The sequence below is a fragment of the Schistocerca gregaria genome, chromosome 9 (genome assembly GCF_023897955.1).
Source record: "Schistocerca gregaria isolate iqSchGreg1 chromosome 9, iqSchGreg1.2, whole genome shotgun sequence".
NCBI classification, from domain to species: Eukaryota; Metazoa; Arthropoda; class Insecta; order Orthoptera; family Acrididae; genus Schistocerca; species Schistocerca gregaria.
In genome coordinates this window covers 229,386,748-229,399,708 of record NC_064928.1, presented here as the reverse complement: position 1 = coordinate 229,399,708, position 12,961 = coordinate 229,386,748, and positions in this window count along the sequence as shown.

Below are 12,961 nucleotides of genomic sequence, written 5' to 3'. Positions count from 1 at the left end.
GACGATAAGTACAACCGTTTCAGAGAGAGGAGGGGCCAATGTGACGAACTGGCTTTAAGTCGATTCGATAACAAATGACGAAAATGGACGGATTTCTCAGGTTTTTACTACATATGAACACTTTTCACATACTCCCGTGCAACGCGGCTGCTAGTCCTCCCTTCATGCAGAATCGTAAGGTCCTAGCTCATGTCCAAGGCACCAAAGCCAGCTAAAAAGTCAATAATCGATACCTAAAACTTGAATTGTACTACTTCTCAGTGGCTATCACATCAACTTAGAAGCTTCATCTCTGTTCTACTATGGTGCTTTTAGTGTCTCCGCATACTGCAGCACGCGACATAGCCTTGCAGACGATAAATACAACCGTTTCAGAGAGAAGAGCGGCCAATGTGACGATCTGGCTTTAAGTCGATTCGATAACAAATGACGAAAACGGATGGATTTCTCAGGTTTTTACTACATATGAACACTTTTCACATTCTTCCATGCAACTCGGCTGCTAGTCCTCCTTTCATGCAGAATCATAAGGACCTAGCTCATGTCAAAGGCACCAAAGCCATCAAAAAAGTCAATAATCGATTCCTAAAACTTGAATTTTACTACTTCTTACTGGCTATTACATCAACTTAGAAGCTTCATCTGTGTTCCACTATGGTGATTTTAGTGTCTCCGCATACCGCTGCACGCGACATAGCTTTGCAGACGATAAGTACAACTGTTTCAGAGACAAGAGCGACCAATGTGACGATGTGGCTTTAAGTCGATTCGATAATAAATTACGAAAACGGACGGATTTCTCAGGTTTTTACTACATATGAACACTTTTCACATTCTCCGTGCAACGCGGCTGCTAGTCCTCCTTTCATGCACAATCTTAAGGTCCTACCTCAAGTCCAAGGCACCAAAGCCAGCTAAAAAGTCAATAATCGATACCTAAAACTTGAATTGCACTACTTCTCACTGGCTATCACATCTACTTAGAAGCTTCATCTGTGTTCTACTATGGTGCTTTTAGTGTCTCCGCATACTGCAGCACGCTACATAGCTTTGCAGACGATAAGTACAACCGTTTCAGAGAGAAGAGGGGCCAATGTGACGATCTGGCTTTAAGTCGATTCGATAACAAATGACGAAAACGGACGGATTTCTCAGGTTTTTACTACATATGAACACTTTTTACATTCCCCCGTGCAACTCGGCTGCTAGTAATCCTTTCATGCAGAATCGTAGGGTCCTAGCTCATGTTCAATGCACCAAAGCCAGCAAAAAAGTCAATAATCGATACCTAAATCTTGAATTGTACTACTTCTTACTGGCTATTACATCAACTTAGAAACTTCATCTGTGTTCTACTATGGTGCTTTTAGTGTCTCCGCATACCGCAGCACGCGACATAGCTTTGCAGACGATAAGTACAACCGTTTCAGAGAGAAGAGCGGCAGATGTGACGCACTGCTTTAAGTCGATTCCATAATAAATTACGAAAACGGACGTATTTCTCAGGTTTTTACTACATATGAACACTTTTCGCATCCTCCGATGCAACTCGGCTGCTAGTCCTCCTTTCATGCAGAATCTTAAGGTCCTAGCTCATGTCCAAGGCACCAAAGCCAGCTAAAAAATCAATATTCGATACCTAAAACTTGAATTGTACTACTCCTTACTGGCTATTACATCAACTTAGAAGCTTCATCTGTGTTCCACTCTGGTGATTTTAGTGTCTCCGCATACCGCAGCACGCGACATAGCTTTGCAGACGATAAGTACAACCGTTTCAGAGAGAAGAGCGACCAATGTGACGATCTGGCTTTAAGTCAATTCGATAACAAATGACGAAAACGGACGGATTTCTCAGGTTTTTACTACATATGAACACTTTTCACATTCTCCGTGGAACGCGGCTGCTAGTCCTCCTTTCATGCAGAATCTTAAGGTCCTAGCTCATGTCCAAGGCAACATAGCCAGCGAAAAGTCAATAATCGATACCTAAAACTTGAATTGTACTACCTCTTACTGGCTATTACATCAACTTAGAAGCTTAACCTGTGTTCTAGAATGGTGCTTTTAGTGTCTCCGCATACCGCAGCACACGACATAGCTTTGCAGACGATAAGTACAACCGTTTCAGAGAGAAGAGCGGCCAATGTGACGATCTGGCTTTAAGTCGATTCGATAACAAATGACGAAAACGGACGGATTTCTCAGGATTTTACTACATAAGAACACTTTTCACATTCTCGCTTTCAACTCGGCTGCTAGTCCTCCTTTCATGCAGAATCTTAAGGACATAGCTCTTGTCCAAGGCACCAAAGCCAGCTAAAAAGTCAATAATCGAAACCTAAAACTTGAATTGTACTACTTCTTACTGGCTATTACATCAACTTAGAAGCTTCATCTGTGTTCCACTATGGTGATTTTAGTGTCTCCGCATACCGCAGCACACGACATAGCTTTGCAGACGATAAGTACAACCGTTTCAGAGAGAAGAGCGGCCAATGTGACGATCTGGCTTTAAGTCGATTCGATAACAAATGACGACAACGGACGGATTTCTCAGGTTTTTACTACACATGTACACTTTTCACATTCTCCGTGCAACGCGGCTGCTAGTCCTCCTTTCATGCAGAATCTTAAGGTCCTAGCTCATGTCCAAGGCAACATAGCCAGCAAAAAGTTAATAATCGATACCTAAAACTTGAATTGTACTACTCCTTACTGGCTATTACATCAACTTAGAAGCTTAACCTGTGTTGTAGTATGGTGCTTTTAGTGTCTCCGCATACCGCAGCACACGACATAGCTTTGCAGACGATAATTACAACCGTTTCAGAGAGAAGAGCGGCCAATGTGACGATCTGGCTTTAAGTCGATTCGATAACAAATGACGAAAACGGACGGATATCTCAGGTTTTTACTACATATGAACACTTTTCACATTGTCCCATACAACTCGGCTGCTAGTCCTCCTTTCATGCAGAATCTTAAGGTCCTAGCTCATGTCCAAGGCACCAAAGACAGCAAAAAAGTCAATAATCGATACGTAAATCTTGAATTGTACTACTTCTTACTGGCTATTACATCAACTTAGAAGCTTCATCTGTGTTCTACTATGGTGCTTATAGTGTCTACGCATACCGCAGCACGCGACATAGCTTTGCACACGATAAGTACAACCGTTCCAGAGAGAAGAGCGGCCAATGTGACGATCTGGCTTTAAGTCGCTTCCATAACAAATTACGAAAACGGACGGATTTCTCAGGTTTTTACTACATATGAACACTTTTCACATTCTCCCATGCAACTCGGCTGCTAGTCCTCCTTTCATGCAGAATCTTAAGATCCTAGCTCATGTCCAAGTCACCAAAGCCAGCTAAAAAGTCAATAATCGATACCTAAAACTTGAATTGTACTACTTCTTACTGGCTATTACATCAACTTAGAAGCTTCGTCTGTGTTCTAGTACGGTGCTTTTAGTGTCTCTGCATACCGCAGCACGCGACATAGCTTTGCAGACGTTAAGTACAACCGTTTCAGAGAGAAGAGCGGCCAATGTGACGATATGGCTTTAAGTCTATTCGATAACAAATGACGAAAACGGACGGATTTCTCAGGTTTTTACTACATATGAACACTTGTCACATACTCCCATGCAACGCGGCTGCTAGTCCTCCTTTCATGCAGAATCATAAGGTCCTAGCTCATGTCCAAGGCACAAAAGCCAGCTAAAAAGTCAATAATCGATACCTAAAACTTGAATTTTACTACTTCTCACTGGCTATCACATCAACTTAGAAGCTTCATCTCTGTTCTACAATGGTGATTTTAGTGTGTCAGCATACCGCAGCACGCGACATAGCTTTGCACACAATAAATGTAACCGTTTCAGAAAAAAGAGCGGAAAATGTGACGATCTGGCATTACGTCGATTCGATAGCAAATGACTATAACGGTCGGATTTCTCAGGTTTTTACTAGATATGAACACTTTTCACGTTCTCCCGTGCAACGTGGCCGCTAGACCTCCTTTCATACTAAATCTTAAGGTCCTAGCTCATGTACAATGCACTGAAGCCATCTAAAAAGTCTATAACTGACAACTAAAACTTGAATTGTACTGCTTCTTACTTGCTATTACATCAACTTAGAAGCTTCTTCTCTGTTCTACTATGGTGCTTTTAGTGTCTCCGCATACTGCAGCACGCGACATAGCTTTGCACACGATAAATGTAATCGTTTCAGAGAGAAGAGCGGCCAATATGACGATCTGTAATTAAGTCGATTGGATAGCAAATGACGAAAACGAGCGGATTTCTCAGGTTTTTACTAGATGTGAACACTTTTCACGTTCTCCCGTGCAACGTGGCAGCTAGATCTACGTTCTTACTAAAACGTAAGGTCCTAGCTCATGTCCAATGCATTAAAGCCATCTAAAAAGTCAATACTCGGTAACTAATACTTGAATTGTACAGCTGCTTACTGGCTATTAGATCAACTTAGAAGCTTCTTCTCTGTTCTACTATGGTGCTTTTAGTGTCTCCGACTACCGCAGCAAGCGACATAGCATGGCACACGATAAATGTAACCGTTTCAGAAAGAAGAGCGGAAAATGTGACGATCTGGCATTAATTCGATTCGATAGCAAATGACGATAACGGGCGGATTTCTCAGGTTTTTACTAGATGTGAACACTTTTCACATTCTCCCGTGCGATATGGCTCATAGACCTCCCTTCATACTAAATCGTAAGGTCCTAGCTCATGTCGAATGCACTAAAGCCTTCTAAAAATTCACTAATCGATAACTAATACTTCAATTGTACAGTTGCTTACTGGCTATTACATCAACTTAGAAGCTTCTTCTGTGTTCTACTATGGTGCTTTTAGTGTCTCCGCATACCGCAGCACGCGACATAAGTTTGCACACGATAAATGTAACCGTTTCAGAGGGAAAACGGCCAATGTGACGATCTGGCATTACGTCGATTCGAAAGCAGATGACGAAAACGGGCGGATTTCTTAGGTTTTTACTGCACATAAAAACTTCTCACTTTCTCCCGTGCAACGTGGCTGCCAGACCTCCCTTCATGCCAAATCTTAAGGTCCTAGCTCATGTCCAAGGCACCAAAGCCGGCTAAAAATTCAATAATCGATAACTAAAACTTGAATTGTACTGCTTCTTACTGGCTATTACACCAAATTAAAAGCTTCTTCTGTGTTTTACTATGGTGCTTTTAGTGTCTCCGCAAACCGCAGCACGCTACATAGCTATGCAAACAATAAATGTGACCGTTTCAGAGAGGAAACGGCCAATGTGACGATCTGGCATTACGTGGATTCGAAAGCAGATGTGAAAACGGGCGGATTTCCTTGGTTTTTAGTACATATGAACACTTTTCACATTCTCTCGTGTAACGTGGCTGCCAGACCTTGTTTAATGCCAAATCTTAAGGTAGTCGGTTATTTCACTGGCACCAAAGCCGGCTAATAAATCATCTACATCTACATCTACATGACTACTCTGCAATTCGCATTTAAGTGCTTTTCAGAGGGTTCATCGAACCACAATCATACTATCTCCTACTGTTCCACTCCCGAACAGCGAGCGGGAAAAATGAACAGCTACACCTTTCTGTTCGAGCTCTGATTTCTCTTATTTTATTTTGATGATCATTCCTACCTATGTAGGTTGGGCTCAACAAAATATTTTCGCATTCGGAAGAGAAAGTTGGTGACTGAAATTTCGTAAAAAGGTCTCGCCATGACGAAAAACGTCTATGCTGTAATGACTTCCATCCCAACTCGTGTATCATACCTGCCACACTCTCTCCCCTATAACGCGATAATACAAAACGAGCTGCCCGTTTTTGCACCCTTTCGATGTCCTCCGTCAATCCCACCTGGTAAGGATCCCACACCGCGCAGCAATATTCTAACAGAGGACGAACGAGTGTAGTGTAAACTGTCTCTTTAGTGGACTTCTTGCATCTTCTAAGTGTCCTGCCAATGAAACGCAACCTTTGGCTGGCCCTCCCGACAATATTATCTATGTGGTCCTTCCAACTGAAGTTGTTCGTAATTTTAACATCCAGGTACTTAGTTGAATTGACAGCCTTGAGAATTGTACTATTTATCGAGTAATCGAATTCCAACGGATTTCTTTTGGAACTCATGTGGATCATCTCACACTTTCCGTTATTTAGCGTCAGCTGCCACCTGACAAACCATACAGCAATCTTTTCTAAATCGCTTTGCAGCTGATACTGGTCTTCGGATGACCTTACTAGACGTTAAATTACAGCATCATCTGCGAACAGTCTAAGAGAACTGCTCAGATTGTCACCCAGGTCATTTATATAGATCAGGAACAGTAGAGGTCCCAGGACGCTTCCCTGGGGAACACCTGATATCACTTTAGTTTTACTCGATGATTTGCCATCTATTACTACGAACTGCGACCTTCCTGACAGGAAATCACGAATCCAGTCGCACAACTGACACGATACCCCATAGCTCCGCAGCTTGATTAGAAGTCGCTTGTGGGGAACGGTGTCAAAAGCTTTCCGGAAATCTAGAAATACGGAATCAACTTGAGATCCCCTGTCGATAGCGGCCATTACTTCGTGCGTATAAAGAGCTAGCTGCGTTGCACAAGAGCGATGTTTTCTGAAGCCATGCTGGTTACGTGTCAATAGATCGTTCCCTTCGAGGTGATTCATAATGTTTGAATACAGTATATGCTCCAAAACCCTACTGCAAACCGACGTCAATGATATAGGTCTGTAGTTAAATGGATTACTCCTACTACCCTTCTTGAACACTGGTGCGACCTGCGCAATTTTCCAATCTGTAGGTATAGATCTATCGGTGAGCGAGCGGTTGTATATGAGTGCTAAGTAGGGAGCTATAGTATCAGCGTAATCTGAAAGGAACCTAATCGGTATACAATCTGGACCTGAAGACTTGCCCGTATCAAGCGATTTGAGTTGCTTCGCAACCCCTAAGGTATCTACTTCTAAGAAACTCATGCTAGCAGATGTTCGTGTTTCAAATTCTGGAATATTCCATTCGTCTTCCCTGGTGAAGGAATTTCGGAAAACTGCGTTCAATAACTCCGCTTTAGCAGCACAGTCGTCGATAACAGTACCATCGGCACTGCGCAGCGAAGGTATTGACTGCGTCTTGCCGCTTGTCTACTTTACATACGACCAGAATTTCTTCGGATTTTCTACCAAATTTCGAGACGATGTTTCGTTGTGGAACCTATTAAAGGCATCTCGCATCGAAGTACGTGCCAAATTTCGCGCGTCTGTAAATTTTAGCCCATCTTCGGGATTTCGCGTTCTTCTGAACTTCGCATGTTTTTTCCGTTGCCTCTGCAACAGCGTTCGGACTTTTTTTGTGTACCACGGGGGATCCGTTCCATCTCTTACCAATTTATGAGGTATGAATATCTCAATTGCTGTTGCTACTATGTCTTTGAATTTGAGCCACATCTCGTCTACATTCGCATAGTCAGTTCGGAAGGAATGGAAATTGTCTTTTAGGAAGGCTTCTAGTGGCACTTTATCCGCTTTTTTAAATAAAATTATTTTGCGTTTGTTTCTGATGGATTTGGAAGAAATGGTATTGAGCCTAGCTACAATGACCTTGTGATCACTAATCCCTGTATCAGTCATGATGCTCTCTATCAGCTCTGGATTGTTTGTGGTCAAGAGGTCAAGTGTGTTTTCGCAACCATTTACAATTCGCGTGGGTTCGTGGACTAACTGCTCGAAATAATTTTCGGAGAATGCTTTTAGGACAATCTCGGAAGACGTTTTCTGCCTACCACCGGTTTTGAACAAGTATTTTTGCCAACATACCGAGGGTAGGTTGAAATCCCCACCAACTATAACCGTATGAGTTGGGTATTTATTTGTTACGAGACTCAAACTTTCTCTGAACTGTTCTGCAACTGTATCATCGGAGTCTGGGGGTCGGTAGAAGGAGCTAATTATTAACTTAATTCGGCTTTTAAGTATAACCTCCACCCACACCAATTCACACGGAGTATCTACTTCGACTTCACTACAAGATAAACCACTACTGACAGACACAAACACTCCACCACCAATTCTGCCTAATCTATCTTTCCTGAACACCGTCTGAGACTTCGTAAAAATTTCTGCAGAACTTATTTCAGGTTTTAGCCAGCTTTCTGTACCTATAACGACATCAGCTTCTGTGCTTTCTATTAGCGCTTGAAGCTCAGGGACTTTTCCAGCGCAACTACAACAATTTACAACTATAATTCCGACTGTTCCTTGATCCAAGCACGTCCTGTAATTGCCAAGCACCCTTTGACATTGCTGCCCATCCCGCACTTTCCCGAGGCCTTCTAACCTAAAAAACCGCCCAGTCCACGCCACACAGCCTCCGCTACCCGTGTAGCCGCCAGCTGAGTGTAGTGAACTCCTGACCTATTCAGCGGAACCCGCAACCCCACCAGCCTATGGCGCAAGTCAATGAATCTGCAGCCAATAAGGTTGCAAAACCGTCTGAGCCTCTGATTCAGACCCTCCATCCGGCTCTGCACCAAAGGTCCGCAGTCGGTTTTCTCAACGATGCTGCAGATGGTCAGCTCTGCCTTCATCTCGTAAGAAAGACCGGCAGCCTTCACCAAATCAGATAGCCGCTGGAATCCAGAGAGAATTTCCTCTGATCCAAAGCGACACACGTCATTAGTGCCGACATGTGCCACCACCTGCAGCTGGCTGCACCCTGTGCTCTTCATGGCATCCGGAATGACCCTTTCCACATCAGGAATGACTCCTCCCGGAATGCACACGAAGTGCACACTGGATTTCTTCCCCTCCTTAGCCGCCGTATCCCTAAGGGGCCCCATTACGCGCCTAACATTGGAGCTCCCAACTAATCGATAACTAAAACCTGAATTGTACTGTTTCCTACGGGCTAATTACATCAACCTAGAAGCTTCCTCTATGTTCTACTGTGTTGTTTTTAGTGTCTCAGCATTCCTTAGCACGCGACATAAGTTTGCAGACGATAAATGTAACCGTTTCAGAGAGAAAAGCTGCCAATGTAACGCTCTGGCAATACGTCGATTTGATAGCAAATGACGAAAACGGGCTTATTTCTTAGGTTTTTACTACATATGAACACTTTTCACATTCTCTCGTGTAACGTGGCTTTTAGGCCTCTCTTCATGCAAAATCTTAAGGTCGTCGGTAATGTCAAGGCACCAAAGCCGGATAATAAGTCAATAATCGATTACTAAAACTTAAAATTTACTGCTTATTACTGGCTGATTACATCAACTTATAAGCTTCTTCTGTGTTTTACTGTGTTGCTATTAGTACCTCCACATAGCGCAGCACACAACATAAGTTTTCAGACGATGAAGGTAACCACTTCACAGAGAAATTCCAAATTTTGTGTCTGTGTCTACTGCCTGCTCATATTGTTTAAAGCAGGTTGCTCTAAATGCCCAGTGGATCTGATTCCCTTGATACCCATTCTAAACAATCTCGGATTGGGAAAGACCAAGCTCTGCTTATACTTATAGTCTGAGAAGTTGACATATCTTAGACAGTAAAATATGATGGTTAAAGATGTCCACTGAGTATTCCCATATACACTGAAGTTAGCTTTGAACAACAAATTATTAATTGGCCACCTACTCTTGACTCAATAGCTACTAAGATCTTTCACTGGTGAAGGAGGTGACAACGTTGTTACGTCCATTAGAGGCTTCTGTAGTTTGCTGAGAATGATGTGATATAATTGTGCCTTGTGATTTTCTGTGGAGTTCCAGAGTAAGTTCTACACTGGTGCAGGACATCCATTATTGCTGTTCTCATTCGAGGCAATCCTGGATTCTAAATCTCAAGCACCAGAGGATTAGAAACAGCAATGCAACCTCTGTCTTCCTGGCTGTCCACTATTTCAAAGTGCTGTGGTTGACAGTCTCTTCTCATTGTGCAGTGCTTGTAGATTATTGTAAATGGATAAACTGCAATATTTAGAACATCTCATTCTAAACTTTCTAAAGAACGAGACTTTTCTGTCACGACCACTTTTTGTGTGAGGTGATAAATACCAGGAATTTGGTTGTATTTTGAGAACCTAATGGTGACATACATTAGTGTCTGTGTAAATTAATGGAACTGGATTTTTCCTGAGGTCGGCAGTTTTCCGAAGGTCGGCGTTTTCCCACGAGGTCGGCGTTTTACCCCGAGGTCGACGTTTTTCCCTCGAGGTCTGCGTTTTTCCCCGAGGTCGGCGTTTTTTCCCTAGGTCTGCGTTTTTTGCACTGAGGTCGGATCGGCGATTTTTTCCCCGAGGTCTAGAAATCTATCGGTATATTGAAAATCCAAAGTATTTTGATGTATATCGAACTATACTGATATGTCAAGTCAACTTGAAACATATATCCGACCACTAGATATCGGTATTTATCGAGATAGCGATATATTTCGATATACCTATTTATTTCGAGAATCGTTTTCTTAGGGGTACAGATTTTTTTCAAGACGTCCATTCTTTCCCATTATCGATTCATTTCGATATATCGACTTATGTCGAAGCACTCATTATATCGAGATGTCGATTTATTTCGAGATATCTATCTATATTGAGGCATCCATTTATTTCGAGGTATCAATTGATTTCGAAGTATCCGTTTATGTCGAGATATCGATTTAGTTTGATATACCGAAACAAATCGGGTTGTCTGTTTATTTCGAGCTATCGATATATTTCCATGTATCGGTGTACTTCAGATATCGATTCCTTTCGAGATATCGATATATTTCAAGAAACCTCTATATCTCAAGTAATCCATAAATTTCTAGATATTGTATTTTTAGAGATATCTTTATATTACTAGGTACCAATATATTTCAAGATATCGATATATTTCTATACCTCGATTTATCTCGAGAGGTCCGTGATATTCGAGATATCGATCTATATGGTAAGCTGAAATGCGTCTATATGTCGATATATTTCGGGATATCTAATCATTTCGATGTAGCTGTCTTTTGGAGGTGTCGATTTATTTCGAAGTTTCGATTTTTTTCATGGTGTCGATTTATTTCGAGGTTGCGATTTATTTCGGGTTGGCGATTTATTTCTGGGTGTGGATTTATTTCGAGGTGTCGATATATTTCGAGGTGACGATATATTTCGACGTTACTTGTCAACTGCATCAGCTTAGAACCTATTTCGTACAGAGTGGTGCGACTGCATACCTCAGAAGGCGACATTGATATCCAGACGATGAATGTAAACGTTTCCGAGAGAAAAGCGTCCAATGTGACGAATTGGCACTACGTCATTATGAAAACAAACGACGGAAACGTGAGGTTTCTGCCACTCAAAGTGCTGCCAACTTTCACCCCACCCCCTCCTCACTCTCCCCAGTCGTGGCGATCAGCTGGTGTGATAGAAATGGACACAGGAAAGTAATAACGTTCCATGAAATCCCATTCTAGGGAGGTTCAAGGGTAAATGTTCCAGACGGTTTATTTGCATTAAGACACGCATACTGGACATCTACAATGTCACATCTGCCAGATCGTTTCTATTGTCAGCAGTGGAAAACAAAACAGCGTACTGAAAAAGCCATAGTGAGACGCGGTTTTTGGTAGACGAAATAATTGGAATACTCTAGGCACTGATAATGATGATCTAATGAGAATTCTGGTATTGTTTTGAAAGATGCATTTAAATATGCATTGAACGTAGCTCCAAATTATTTTGAGAATTATAATTGCGGTATGATGGATCTACATTGGAGATTTGGTAATGCAAAACATTTCGATCTGAGAATACTTTACGTGATGGAACGGCATTGACCTTGTGTGTCATTAGGGTAAAGTTAATTTGCCGCCATTAACATAAAATTTATCCGCCATTAACATAAAATCTATTTTTCAGCTTACTTCAATAAGGACTCACTTCAGATGATTGGACAACTAAAGAGAACTCAAACCGTTATTTTAATAGTATTCGTAGGTCCAATGCAGCATTTACCGTGGACAGTCCCTGAGTCAAGACTGTCAGTTTTATGTAGGGAGCACTCCTTTAAGAAAGCACTCCGTGTTCAGGCCACAAGTGGCCAATCAGGACCATCCGACCGCCACGTCATTCTCACTGAGGGTGGAGGAGGAGCTGGCTCTCCCACTCGTTGTGGTAGTTTCCTTTGACTGGAGCCGCTACTATTCGGTCGAGTAGTTCCTCAATTGGCATCGCAAGGCTGAGTGCAACCCGAAAAATGGAAACAGCGCATAGCGGCCCGGATGGTCACCCATCCAAGTGCCGACCACGCCCGAAAGTGCTAAACTTCAGTGATCTGACGGGAACCGGTGTATCCACTGCGGCAAGGCCGTTGCCCCTACCACTTTTACATGATATTTTTGATCGTAGATCAGGTCTGATGGCTGGAAAGAATGGACGTTTACCATGCTATGCACATTTATATTTTCACTACGTCGACACAGCTGGTCCAATTTCGACCAGCGGTGATGGTAGCCATAATGATCGAGCCAAGCATCCTGTGTACATTGGTTGCACCCAAGTGTGTGGGGATCACAGCATTCGTGACATTTAAATTTGTTACTTCTTTGCTACTATATTCGCAATAAATTTTGCAGACAGTATCCGCATATGACGCTGAATGCACCTACAAAATTATATCATTGTACGACACATGTTTCAGGAGATACGTCATAAAAACTCAGGACAAGGCCAGACGCTGCATAGTACGGACGTGGACGCACAGCTGTAAATAAATGCCTGGTCAACACCAAGCTTTTCCGCTAGTCATCTATAAAGATAAAAAATCCCCAATATTGTCCACCAGCATATTTTTGAAAAACCTTTATTTTGTCATCCATTTTTTTTTCCTGTAAAAATCGTAAAAGCCGCATCATTGTGTTTTTAAAAATCGTTTCCTAT